Source organism: Diadema antillarum, unplaced genomic scaffold (assembly GCF_040938485.1).
Source record: "Diadema antillarum isolate AM-2024a unplaced genomic scaffold, OU_Dant_1.0 seq00000041_RagTag, whole genome shotgun sequence".
NCBI classification, from domain to species: domain Eukaryota; kingdom Metazoa; phylum Echinodermata; class Echinoidea; order Diadematoida; family Diadematidae; genus Diadema; species Diadema antillarum.
Genome location: NW_027271153.1, coordinates 1,109,842 through 1,124,377, shown reverse-complemented (window position 1 = coordinate 1,124,377; position 14,536 = coordinate 1,109,842). Strand labels below are relative to the sequence as shown.

The following is a 14,536-nucleotide window of genomic DNA, read 5'->3' as shown; positions in this document are numbered from 1 at the left end:
TTTGATTGAATCATCATTATTGGATAATCATTACATTCATTATTTTCACCAAAAGTGGAAAAAATGCAAATATTACAGCTTTTATTCCCTGCATTTTATTTGGTCTACCTGTGGAATTCATTGTTTATGCCATATTTATAGATGAAAGTGTTATGTGCTGATGTATCAGTAGTGCCAGATATGAACAAATGTCGGCAATAACAGTCCATCTGCATTTCAATTTGTTCATGATTTATATCATGAATTCCACTGCCCCTTCGAAACAAACATTTAAATAGAGGACACAAGCATGACGGTTGTGATGTTGAAACATGTTGTTGTGATGTGGAAGTGCAGCTTTAAGTTTCTGGTGTATGAGAGCCCTAATCCTTCCCAGCAGTCCCCATCTCTGTGGGATGGTTGTCCTACCTGCTTCACTTCAATACAATTGCCCTGTGACCCTTAGCACTTTCTCTCAAGTTCAGTTGGCCCCGATAACACCCTCTCCTCAGAGACCCACTCCCCCTGAAAACTTTGGAGCTGGCCTCGCAGACCCGTGATTGTTGTTCTCCGAGAGCTGCTTGAGCACAATGGAAGTTGGTTTTGTGGGAGCTAAAACTTTGAGCAGAGGAGGCTAGGGAGGGGGAGGAAGTGAGTTTATCAATAGTTGAAAGGAGCAAGGTTAGAATGAACCTGTTGCTTTTGACATATTGTAATAAATACCGTATAGACTTTAAACACAGCACAACCAGTTCCCACAATCATTGGGTTAAAAGGGGGAGGGGATGTTATGGAACTGCAGCTGTGAAAAGAGTACATTCATGAACCTTTTTCATCACGTTAGCTTTCAAGAATAAATTGTAATGCTAAGAATATGGTTACATTGGTATACTATATGGTCCCTACATTTTCCTCTATATTTGGAAGAGGATATTCCGTTTGTGTCGAACAAGAAACATTAGTAAAGGTGGGCTATTTGCGAAGTATACAGGAACCTATATATATGTGTGTGTTGTGAGTTTTATTTTTTTTTTTTTTGGGGGGGGGAGAATGAGCAAAAATTTATTGTCCCTCCTATGATCTTAGATGAAATCTTATAATTTGCATATACAGTGTATACTGGCACATACATGTATTACGTCAATATATTCAAAATAAAATCATATCTTCTACAGTTTGTGCTTATCAGAATCTCTGAACTCATTCAGGCCCATACCCAGCAACTATATTTTTCATTTATATGAAGATCAGTCATCACTTTTGTCCAGATCTAGTAAAAGTGTGCGAGACAAAAGCTTCTGCAGTAGACCTGCAATCCAGGGGCCGACATCACATGCAGTTTACTCCGCTGAAGGGAAAGCCCCTTACTGGCCTGCAGTAGTTTACTAGGTCAGAATAAAATGAAAATTATGCAGTCAGTTGTCCTTTTCAACTGTAGTTGGGATTGAGGTGGGATTGAGATGAGCTAGATGATGCAGATATCGTGGCATTGCAGCCAGCAACTTTTGTTCTTTTCCCAGGAGTTATAATTTTGTCGGGTAAAGCAGGATTATACAGGTGTTTTTTTTTTTTCTGAGAGCTCACAGAAGATGATAACAAAAGTTATTATGAGGTGGCAATACCATGCTGAAGTAAATTTGGAATAACATAATAATATATATACTATGTGGATTTTAACACGGCAGCCCTGATTTCCAAGTCTGCGCCCCACAGTCTCTTTTCATCAGATTTATTTAGTTTCGATATCAATTGGTTTCAGTTATGGTTTTGTAGCGGCATCTTTTGGGTCTTTTAACTTATCACACGGGGTATCTTTTGGCCATGATTTTGTCCAGTCGTACCTTGTAGCATTCAAAGCTATTTTATTGCTCTTTATAATTGTTGATAAATTGTGTGTGTGTGTGTGTGTGTGTGTGTGTGTGTGTTGTTGTTGTTGTTGTTGGATTTGTTTTTTTGGTTTTTTTTGTTTGTTTTTTTTTTTGGGGGGGGGGGGGAGGGGGCCTAAATTTGGTTTCAATGTTATTCGGGCATAATTACTATTGTGTGGAAACTGTAGATATCGTTAATCATCCAGAAATTATGTATGGTTTATACCCACTTTAAACCAAATTGTTACTGTATTAATTCCCTTGTATGGGTAATGGCCTCCAGTTTGATAGATTTTTGGGGTTTATGCCTTATCAGTTATTTCCCTTTCATTGTTTATGCACACCCAGGTATGGTATAGAGTTTGTTTAACAGCAGCCCTTTCCTTTGCCAGTTTCTGTGCTAATCTCTTTCGCACTGTGGGCCAAAATATTTCAGATTCGCAGGCTTTCTCAGAGTGTTTCGGTAAATAGGCTCAAATTACATGTGCCAAAATTCATTAAATTGGTATTTTCCTCCACCCTTTCAAAAGTGTGTTCTGTCCCCCCTGTGACCTGTGTTTCACCCTGCCTGTCCTTTGTGCAGTCTGGGCATGTTGCCAGGCACACACAGGTCCTGGGTCTGCGGTCTTTAGGGCTGATTAAAACCCTATACCTTCTCATAGTAAAGAATCCCACTCCGCATTTTCTTAATTTTAACCCCCCCCCCCCCCAAAAAAAAAAAAAAAAAAAATGAAGAGAGAAAAAAAAAACATTCCAATCAGACAAACCTTACTCTTTGAAAAAGACCAAAATGTTACAAAGTCTTTGAAAAATGTATCTGATGTGCTTGTGAAAACTTTATTTAATTCTGTTTCATATCTGTTTAGAACAGATTTAAAAGATATCCCCACCTGACCTGTAAGAAGGGCCTACTACCTTTTTACCTCAAGAAATTGTTTCTATACCATTAGCTATGTGTCCGTGAAAATAAGTGGTTGAGGTCAGACTCTACTTACGAATTCACCTCATCATGAGGCAAACTTCCCCCAGCCACCTCTGAAGATTTGTAAAGAAACAAAAGCTGTGCCAACAAACAAAACACACAAACAAACAAGTATGGTACGGTTGAGTGGCTCTACGTTTCCTGGCTTGCAGCGCAGCGGCCGTCGAAAGCCAGAGGCCCCAAATATTCACGATGATGGATGGCCCTGTCATAAGTTTGCCACTTCTGCTATTGTGCAAAGTGGTGTTTACAGAAGTTGAAAGAGAAATGTCTAGAAGTATGACAAGTGTTTGCTTGTGGCCACTCCCCATTGATATAACGATAGATATGCCTACACTCATGAGCCTCAAAGCTGGTGACATTCAGTTTTTTAAAAAAAGAAAAAAAGAGAGATCCATTATGCCCTGTCTTCAGTTCTGCTGTTGATTTGTTCATGCAACTCATTTTGTCATCCTGTAGATGTTTCAATTTATTGCCTCTTCATCCTTATTTCTGTTGAGGCCTTCAATGGTGTAAGGACAATGCAACATTTTTACCGTTCAGAACCTAGACTGTAAAATTAAATCTTTGGGTCTTTTCTTTGGGTCATTTCTTTTCTTTTCATGCCGTCAAAATGTGAGTCTGGCGCAAAGATGAAGGTTTTGTGTGTGCTCGATCACAGACGTTGCCAATTTAAGGCAGCTGTAAGTGTTTACGAGCAGGGATGGTGACAATGAGTCATAATCATGTACACATAACAAAACCCCCAAATTGAATTCTCAACTTTGTTGGTGGCATTCATTGTTTGCAAACATACAAATCTGATGTGACAGGCGATGTGTAATCTAAAGGGCAAGTGTGCCTGACAATGGCGTTGATCGTTAACAGTCCAACAATGCTCTGTGATGTGAAGTCCTTGTCGATGGTATAAGCTGCGTTTATATAACTCGAGAGAGAGAATCACATTTCAAAACGCATTTGGAATGGTGTTCGCGAACTTGGTTTGAAACACGATTCTGAGGGGGCTGCGCTTATCTACCCATTATGGAATCGCGATTTGAGTGTTGTCTCTGTGCAGCTGTTTTGCGCAATTCGACCCATGAAGCAGAGGTCAACTGAGGCCCATGTTGTAACCTGTGGGTTGTATACTGCTTGGAAGGTACTTTGGCAGCTCGGAGATATAAACGCGTTTCAAAACAGCATTTCATTTTAATATCCACTCTCAGAAAGGCGATCGTGGTCTCAAAGGCGTTTCAAAATGCCCTTTGAATGGTATTTCAAATCATTTCTAAACGCGTTTGAAAAAGCGTTTTAATATCTATCACCCGAAAATGCCTCAAACACGTTTAGGATCACAATTCTGCCTCAGAAAATTTTTAGATAAATGCACCCAAAATGTTGTCCATGTTGTCCCCCAAATGTACAGGAACAAATAAATTTGATTCAAACTAACCTTGTGAAGGAAGAACTCAGAATGAATGAAATGAGGACCTTATTTCCCACTCATAGCCGCCAGTATAATGTGAAGCAGAATTTTACGTAGCCCCTTTCTGAAAAATGTTACACAAACATTAAAATATGGAATAGGCTTTGAACAAGGGAGCATTTGGGAAGGCTAATTCATAGCATGATTGAAGACAGTGTAGTAATAGCATCAGCACAAAGTTGATGATATTGAAATGTCACGCTTGGCAAATTTGATCAGAGAACGGCAGACAGCTTACCATTTTTTTTTTCTGAATCTTTACAAGGGAGAAAAGTTGTTTTTTTTACGTGCATTGACAAAACAAAGCCGAACGTATTGCCAAATTTAGCTTCATTCTGTTGTCATTTTTTTTTTTCGGGACCCCAAATAAGGCAGGCACTAATCTCTCAACCACGTTTCTTGTCTGCTAATTTTGACCTTTTTTTCTCGGGTTCATGAGAGTCTGACTGCCGACCCCTGACATGGAAGGGGTCTCTCTGCAATGACGTGGGAATTGACTGACTTTACAGGAGAGTCTTCCGCAGCTGTCGTTCTTTTTCAAAGTGTTTGCCAAAAACGGTCGTGATTGATACCCAGATTGCAAACTTGACGGAAAAGGAGACAAAGTAGGTAACTGCAAGTCATAAAGAGACTCAAATACTGTCAGGAAACAAATTGTCTTTCACTTTCTGTGTGCCAGAGTTTCATTTAATTTAGTGGTGATTTTTAGGCATCGGTGAATTGCGGATCACATCTCCCCCATGTGCACTTTGCTTCTCTTTCCTGGCATCACACGATGAACCATGAACATCCAGCCATCTTCTCAGATGGAAATGAAACAAACAAACAAACAAACCATGAACAATGCGAGATGTCCTGCAGTTGTTTCTTGTCAGAACCTACAAGTGTGCTTTTGGTTGGAAGTACATCATGTATTGTTTCATGCTTGATTGAGATGTCTTGCTTTCATTAGAAAATATCAGTGAGCTTGATGATGTAAAGAATTAATTGATATAAAGAGGAACAGCAGGAGGAGAATGAATAAGTGAAAAGATGATGAAGAAAGGAGAAGGAAGGGAGGATGGAGTCTGGAGAAGGGGAGGAGAATAATGGGTTACAAGAAGTGGAAAAAAAGGGGAAGAGGAGGGACAGTGGAAAAGAGAAAGAACAGAGGAAGAAGAAGTATGTTGTTTCTGTTGTTGGAGGCTGGGGAAATGAGGGGCCTTTTTTTTTTAGTTGAGTTGAGGTAATGTTCAAAATTTTAATTGGAAAGTAGATACAGGTACTAAAATCAGTCTTTATGATTTAGCTTGTCAATGCTGCCAGTTGCAGTGTTACAGTATGATTGGTTCTAAAGTAAATAATGACTTACAGGCAGAATATTTCTCCATAAAAAGGTCTCCTTCATTTGTCTTGACTGTGCATCTTACCGTACAGTTTTCCCACCTGGTCATTGTATGGATTGTTGATACTAGACAGCATATGAAGAGATATATAAGGTATAATACGGTGTGAGTAGCAATCGGGTGACTGCAAGCACTCTACACTCTAGGTTGCAGTGAACAGTGTTGTTTTCTTAACCCTATAAAGCCCAAGGGGGGCATATATTGATTATTGTCATTTGTCATTCAATATTTTATTAAATGATTTTTTTTCAATATTAATTTGGGGTCCTCCCCCCCCCAAAAAAAAAAACAAAAAGAGAGAGAGAGAGAGAGAGAGAGTAGGCCTAAGTGTCAGCTTCAGTAAGTTAAGCACACTTACATCACTTTTTACCACAAAAGTTACAATTTGTAGTGCCATCTCCAAAGCATACCATGTTGCTAAGTTGCCAAGATAGTCCAGCGAGAGCAGTTCCAGCAGCACGCTGCCCTCGTTCGAATCCTCCAGCATTCACGCCTAGCTCTTTCATTGACGCATTTCACTGACGTAGGATCACTGGTTTTGAGAGCAAAACCGACTGAGACAGATCCCATTTCAGCAGCCCTGAGAAACTGACTTGATGCCTACCGTGGAGTCTTTGCCTACCGGTATGCTTGCCAGTGGCTTGTGGTTTGGCCGTCAATGCATACCTTAACATTTCACAAGAATTGCTCAGCTATTCATGAATTCAGTCCGGGAGAACATTTGCCTGCAGAAATGTTCCCTCTGGGGCTTTGGAATTCACAGTTTTCGAACTGAGCCATTTCCACTGATAGCTATGCATTGAATTTTTCAGCGCTTCGGGGCTATGCCCTCCTGCGTAATGGAGGATGGAGTAGGCTGTTGCTGTTGTTGTTTTTTCCTTCCGTTCTTTTCTTTTTCTCTTTTGGCAGTGTCCCAGTTTACTCAGATATGAGATCTGAGAACTAGCAGCTTACCTTGGGCAAACCATTCTATTTACTTGAATACCATTCAGAGAAGGCAATTACTTTCACAGTAGAATACTTCCACTATCAATAGAAATGCCTGTCAAGTTAATAGCCTTTTATGATAATAACTCTGGTAGCTGTGGTAGGCCTATATCCTCATGTCAGTTTTACTCAAATAGAGCAGATGTACATTTATCTTCCTTTATTTCAATTTTGCATGACACTGAGCAATCCCATTCTAAATCCCTACCATTCTACACATGGAGTTACAGTTTCAGTGTGCCTCTATCTAAGATAAAGTATTACAACTGTACTTCAGTGCACTCATGTTTAAACTAAAGTATCATGGAGAGAAAGGGTGTATTACTGTAAGAATCACAACACTGCATGGGACATGAATGAGCTGCATCCAACACAATGATGGTGATGACGATGATGAGTGTGTGTGTGTGTTTGGATTGCTGAATGCGTTCTTTCCTCGCGTGCTACTCGTCACCTCATTACTGTCTTCACTCCCCCCAGGGGGTGGGGGTCCTTCCGAGTTGACCTCTTTCTTCAGGCTTGCATTTCTCTAATCACACAGAGACCCCCACCCCAATGCATGTGTATATATGCACTCTCACACACATACATACACATGCACATACATTTTGAGGCAAACCCTGCGCACTCAACTGGTATGAATATTCTATGAAATGTTCTTCACATGTGTGAAGTCTAGCATAAATGAATAGCGTGCATCTTCAAAATAGAGATTTTGAGCAAATGTACAAGGAAAATTATTTCAACAAAACAGATGCCAAGGGCTGCTTTTTGTCGTGTTGTGTAGTGCTTTTTGCCAAAAATACAACAGGGGGGCATCTCATGAAGCATTTTTGTCCGACAACTTGTCGGACAAATTTGCTCTCAACCAATCAGATGCAAGGATTTCAGTAGCTTTTAACATTTTGTCAGACGAAATATCTGACAAAACGCTTCATGAAATGCCCCCCAGGTTTCATGGAAAATACTTCCACCAAAAATATTGAGCACTTTTTAGCCCTCAGAATGCTGCAATGCTGTGTGCAAGTTTTGCATCCCTGAAAATGATAAAAATTCCACATTTTGGTTTGAAAAAAGCCTGCCAAAATAAACTAACCAAGAATATGCCACTTGGCAGTCGATTTGATGTAGAGTGGAGTGAGGAAAACACATCCATATTTCATTACATACACACTGTACATGTACTAATATAACTTGCCTTTCTTGGACATGAGATGTGAGTGATACTTATAGGCGTGTCTCCAAAAGACATGCAGAGATCTGAGGTGTTTGAAACCTGTTGAGGACAAGTCCCGAGTATACTCGGGCAGGTTTCTATGGGAGATGCGTGTTGTAGCAAAATCAACCCATCCTCAACGGGTTAACACCAACTTCTTGTTTCTCAGTGAGTTTTAGTTCCCAGAAATAGTTAACAGCTTTGTTTTGAAAGTGTGCAGACTTATCAGTATATGTGATATCCCAATAGCACACCAAAGATACTGAAAGAATAATTGATAGAGTTCTATGCTCTTGGTCCAAAATAGAAGAAGAGTCATTTCATACCATATTCTTCTTTGATTGTAGCAACCTTATTAACTTTTAGGTGTTTTCCTGTGGTACACTGCAAATGTCCATCCTCTGTGGAAACTTAAAACACCTGTCAGTCTCTCCCGTACACCAGTGCAGAACAAAAATTAGAAGACAACCAAGGACAATTTGAAGCATACCAAACAATATAAATATTTCCTTTGTCAGGGGAAGAAGACACATGAGTGTAGGGTGAATTTAGCACCTGCATTGACCATGTGACCATCTCTGCTGGAAATACCAAACCACATGTACTAGTTCAAACATTTTCTGGGGCAGTACTAGGCATGTGCAATTCATTGGGTGTCAAACAGCGGCTAGAAGAGTGAGTCCAATCAATGTGATGCCATGTTGCCATCACAAAAACATTTTTTTCCTGACCAAAGTTCCATCATAATACTGACCAAGGATGTGGCGATAAGATGGAAAAATGCCTGTGATATTCATGTTAAAGGTTTTCAGTGGTTTCTCATTTTATTGCAAAAGTGACATCTGTAACCTTGAAGAATTTTAAGATATACACTGTAGCATAGATGGTTTTGTTTTTCTGGTAAGTTGGAACTGGCTTTCACATCTTGTAGACTCATTTAGCACAGAGAGAGAGAGAGCCCTCTGTTGTTGTGGAAATGTCAGACCTTTTGCCTGTTGGTCCCGCTCTGTTTGGCAAGTACAAAAACATTGCCAACCCTAGTCTCACTGTTCATACTGTCTTTGAGAGATGTCCATATCCCTTGATGTTCTTCCGCTGTCCTTATGGCTCATAATGAAGACAGTTATACCCCCTTCACGATGTTGACTTGCTGCACTACAAGCTTTTGTGTGTATTTGAGAGAGTGGAGCAATTTGTCGCAACTTTCTCTCCCACAAAAATAGAAAGGCAAGTCAGTAGACAGTAGAGAGTGTATGACAATTTCCCATAGTGCGTTTGCCTCTGAATCAATAATGCCAATGGCTCATTATGTAATATGGAGTAAAGTGGGAGCCAAGTAGGTCGTAGGCTCATTACCAGACCCTTGCCTGCCGTCTGACTGCTTGTCGACAAACTTTGCTTCTGTACGGTGTCCCATCCCAGCATTTATCCAGCGAGCAAGTAATGGAAGGTGGCAGTGATGACGAGATCCGTTCAAGTTTGTGCTCCAGTTTGCCAGACCCGCCAAACATTGGGTCTTTGTGCCGAGGGGACAGGGGGCAGTGTGGGAGAGAGCCTAGCCACACACTTATCCAGCTGAAAAGGTGCAAGCGTTAATGCTGCTGGATTAAAATCTATCAAGGAGCTCCTTTAACTGGGGCTGAATAGGAGGGAGAAGAAAAGGAAGGAGGATTGTTCTGCAGACGATTGTCCTCCCTGAATGCTTATTGAAGTCCCCGCTCCATGAACCCTCCAAAGTACGCAGCCCCCATTGGTGATCGCTAAGACAGGCCCCAGTAGGTACCCTTTGATACTCTTATTGGATAGTAAGTGATACAACACCAAATTGTGGTTTAGTGGCCCCGCGCTTGCAGCTGACAGGGACGATAGCTATTTGTGTGTAATCAGATAGAACATCGGTGCCCCTGCTACACACCTTTATACCCTTCTCCTCCCCCATTTTCTCTCCTATTTTCCTTCTCCCCCATCTCTCCCCCCTCCTTCCTCTGCACCCCGTCTGCTTGTCGCGTTCGTATTTGTTGTTTGTTTTTTCCATGGAAGTCCTTCGGAGTAAATACTGAATGGTGTTAATGTGCAGATCAGCTACAGAAGACGCACCGACAGGTAGTGTGGCGATCAATGATGATGATGATCCGTAATTGTTTCTGCCGGCGGTGGTGGCGTGCGTTCTGTGGACTAATGGCATCCTAGCCATATCTGGATTGGTACACGTACCCAGGATTATTTTGTGTGGTCCTTTGCAACCGGTGGAGCTTGTGCCTCGATCTGGGCTGTCTGTTCTGGAATAATCAGAAAACAAAGTGGCCGTAAGAAGCAGCAACAATGAACTACTACCCAATGCACTACGATGGTAAGATGCCAAACTTTGTGCATCCAGTGAGAAGAGAGGGGCCCAGAAGGGAGTAAAATTTGTTCATGTACATACTTAAATGAATGACATGGAAATACATACAGGACAAGGGAAGATTATGATGGGTAATGTGTTGCAGAGTAAATTGTTTGTGACGTTACATTGTACTTTGCAATATTCCTTGTGTATGCTTCATATATGGGGAGAAAATGGTGTAGTCAGAAGTATGGTATCGATAGGGTTCATCTAGAGGTCACAATGAATAGAGAGCATAATACTGCATGACCACCTTAACAGGCAGGAAATGCTGTCTTCTGGTGTGATAGAGGTTCGCAATGCTGTAACAGGAAATGCTGAATTCTTTGTTTAACAAATGGTTTCTCTCTGATTAACATTTCTTTTTCTCTTCTATGGATACTGAAGTGGTACGAAGACAGGAAACACATTACAAATGTACGGTTACATCGTATGTGTGAATTGAAAGATTTTTTTTTTCCTCTGAAAATTTTTCTTTATGGAGTGTTCGCGTCATGAAAAGGGTTATGGTCTCAATGACAGGATATAACAGAAATGTTGTATCAAAGCAAATATAAATTAGAACATACAACTTTTGTAAGCAAAAAAAAAAATGTCATACATCACTGAAAATGCCATCACTGCATGGGTGTGTCAACACACAAATAGGTCTATCTCTTTGTTCGTGAAGCAGCTGAAGTTCATTGCTGTCAGATTTTATGCAGAGGGTCATTGCGTTTTGTGTGTGTGTGCGTGCATTTTTGTTTTGTTTTGTTTTTTAGTGAACTCATGATGAATTTGATATTTCCATGATGAATAGTATTTTCTTTATATTGCTCAGGGAAACCATTCAGAACAGACTCGGATTATATTAAGGAATATTCTCTGACTACGCAAAATTATTAAACTAGAGCTTACATGCAGATTTGGCACTTTGCAACTCACCCAATATCATGACAAAAGCTGTATGTGGTTTTACTTTGATATCCACCATTTCACTACACACAAATAAATGAAACTGTACAAACATTGTAACTGTATAATGCATGTGTTATGAATGTGTGTGTAAGCACACAAGTACATAGATTATAAAACATGTATTTCCAGTACAGCAATAGATGGAGAGATGGTGTACAAATCCATGTCGCATTCATGTTGGAATCAGAATTCATATTTTTGCGTGTTTTAAAATTCACAGATAGCATCTGACTCATGAAATTAGTGAAAATAATAGCCCTGCTAAGTACAAGTATACATATATATGGTATATTCAGTGGATGGATAACTGGTTTAAAACAAACTTAGGACTTTGAAGATTCGTTGCGAATTGAATGATGATATACTGCACAACTTGTATGAGAATATAATGATCTTGTATCAGCAACTACTCTGCATATTTTTGTCTGTGCAGTATATGCCAGAATTTTCTATCATTTTTTATTTTTTTATTATTTTTTTTAACGTGAAGAAGAAAGAGTCAAGCATCTGTGTTGCTTTAGAACTTGGATTAGGATCAGGAGTAATATTACGCTCATTGGAGATTAGTAGTATCATACAAATTGATTCTTGCTGTAGGCAAAATCAGGAATAGCATGAAACTGAGCACAATGACAGATATGTAGGATATTATCAATACTTCATGCTTCCACGCTTTGTAAATACTGTTGTATGTAGCACATAGTAGAACATCTCTGTGCAGGTTATGATGATGATGATGATGATGATGATGATGATGATGATGATGATGATGATGATGATGATAATGATAGTAATGATTACACATTTGCATGAAAATTATGATAATGATACTAGCACTACAGCTATTACTGCTACTACTACTACTAATAATAATGATAATAATGATAATGAAAATATATAAATAATATACCACTACCACTACTACCACTACTACTACTACTGCACTGTGCTATAATAATTGTGATAAATGTAATGATAATAACAGAAATTGCAAAAGTTCATGGAGACCAATACAGTGTAATAAAAATTGCTGATATGGATACTTTTTTTTTGTTATTATTCAATTGAGCTTTTAGGGCCAGCGCTGTGTGATATGTTTGTCTTTTTGAAGAGAAAAAGTTAACTCAGTCTTCCCACCCCCCCCCCCCCCAAAAAAAAATGTTAAGTGTTGGTTGTTGATTTTTGTGTATGTCACAATTAGATGATTAAATTTAAGCAGGCTTGTGCCAAAGATTTGCTTGGAAGCCCTCCTCAATTACACACAAGGTTTTCAGGGTTGAATCGTTTCATAAACATTCCCACCCGTGCTTTCTTTCAAAATCATCCCGTTTCAAATGAAGACATTCCAAGGCATTGTTCTTAGCCTCAACAAGTGTGTCTTCTTTCTGCATATATGCTTTTATTTCATTCACTTCTCACCATCAATATTAATTAAAGAAAATTGTGGTCTGCTGTCTACCAAAATAAGAATAGATCATGTGCTTTACCTTGTGATATGCAACAGAGGGGGAAAATGAGGAGTGATAGCACCCAGAGGGTTAAAAAAGTGTGTGTGTGGGGGGGGGGGGGGGTGAGCGGGAGTGTCTTCATATGAATACCTCTAACTGAGAGAATTAAAACTGGTGAGCTACAGTGGGGTTTGTAGAGCCTCTAGTTCCTCATTGTCAGCTTTTTCTTTGTGAGCTGGCGTCTTGAATCGAATGCTTTTGCTCAAGTGATCATGGCAAGCAGGGAAGCCATCTTTGCGTAGGTGTTCGGGGGGGGGGGGGGGATGAGCAGAAGGCTGCAAAACATGGGGCTCATATTAAGTTTGCATGTACAGTCATTGTAGTTGCATGCATTCGACATCACTGAAGTGCTGCAAATCACTTCAAGGTCATTTCATTAAGCAAGTTTGTAAGGAGTATTCAAGAATATCAATGTTAGCTTTCCATACTCTTTTCTTACCTAATCCGTCTCTTATAATTCTGGATGAAATAACCTGGGCAGAATGTCTAGCCATACGGCAAATTCAACGGATAGGCTGCTGTGCTTTAATACGTATTGTTCTCATCTTAAAGCGTGTGGGTGTGTTTCTACCTCTTTGAGAGTACGGATGTGAAATGCAGTTGTGAATAAGGGTTTTAAAAGAGATTGGGAAGGGAAAAAATTGTTCCAGTTCACTTGTTGATTTCAAGGAATGCGTCTCAGCACCTGCAATGGTTAGAACCTCGTGGGGAGTCCTGCAATATCATGTGCTTCTGTTTTGTTGGACTATTTGCAGTGGTGTTCTGGTATTGGTCCCCCTTTCTGGGTGTCCCTTTAAAAGAAAATGCTGCTACATTGTTCAGACTGAGAAGCTGCAAGCTTCTACTCCACTTTAGGAGGTAGGCCTACACTTTGAATTCTTGTTTGTCGGAGGAGATGCCCTTTTGTTTCTTTCTCCAGACACAGTTTGAATACGCACCGGATTAAGTTATTCCCCTCCATTGGCTAGCCCCATTCCTTACTGGAGCTTGTTGTGCAATACGCTGAGACTACTAACAGAGATTACCATATATGGAGAAACAATGTGTTAATCAAGGCCGGTGCTAATGAATGATGAATCAGGCAGTCAGCCACACAAGATTTGAAGAAAGTTTAAACTCCATTTAGCAGCATTGTTTAAAAAAAAAAGATGAAAAAAAAAAATGATACTGAGATATATTGTGCATATCTACCAAAATATGGAGACAATGAAGACAGTTGATATTAAAGCAGAGAGCAACTACCATCCATTGCCATGGCAATATAACTATGAAAGACTTTTCTCTTCAGAGGCACCTTCATTATTCCAGCTGTGTGATTGAAATGCCTGTGTTGGTGGGGGAGGGGGGGGGGGGAGGGGGGGAGGGGGACTACACATTGACTTTCAACAATTTCTGGCACCATTGTACAGGCAGGAATGCCATACATGTATGTTGCCACAGACATGTACACACATTTATTTTCCAAAGGGTGTCTCCAAAGCAAGCATAATTTTGGGCAGCGTATTGAGACGTGGTTCATATGATATGCCCATTTATCTGGGCAGCATTAGGCGGGGCTAATTTGACAAGGTTTCAACTCACTGTGTGCATTGTGCATTGATCATACTTTAATAGACAGGACCATGAACAGCATGAAATCTTCTTCCCCGACATTTTCCTCCTGCAACAAGAAAAATTTTGATGAAAATTAACATGTCCTATTTTGTGAATTTTGTGTCTGTATAGCCCTTTGGGCCATTTTCATATTGTTTCTTGTATGTACATGTTTTGTGTCAATATGAAGGCATTCTAAACTTACCTCAA

General features: G+C 40.0%; 1 protein-coding gene across 3 annotated transcripts in view; it reads left to right on the top strand.

Moving 5' to 3' along the window:
• The window catches only part of LOC139725432 (oxysterols receptor LXR-alpha-like), a 258,092-nt gene that overhangs the window by 231,884 nt on the left and 11,672 nt on the right, over nt 1-14,536 (top strand). The window lies entirely within an intron of this gene.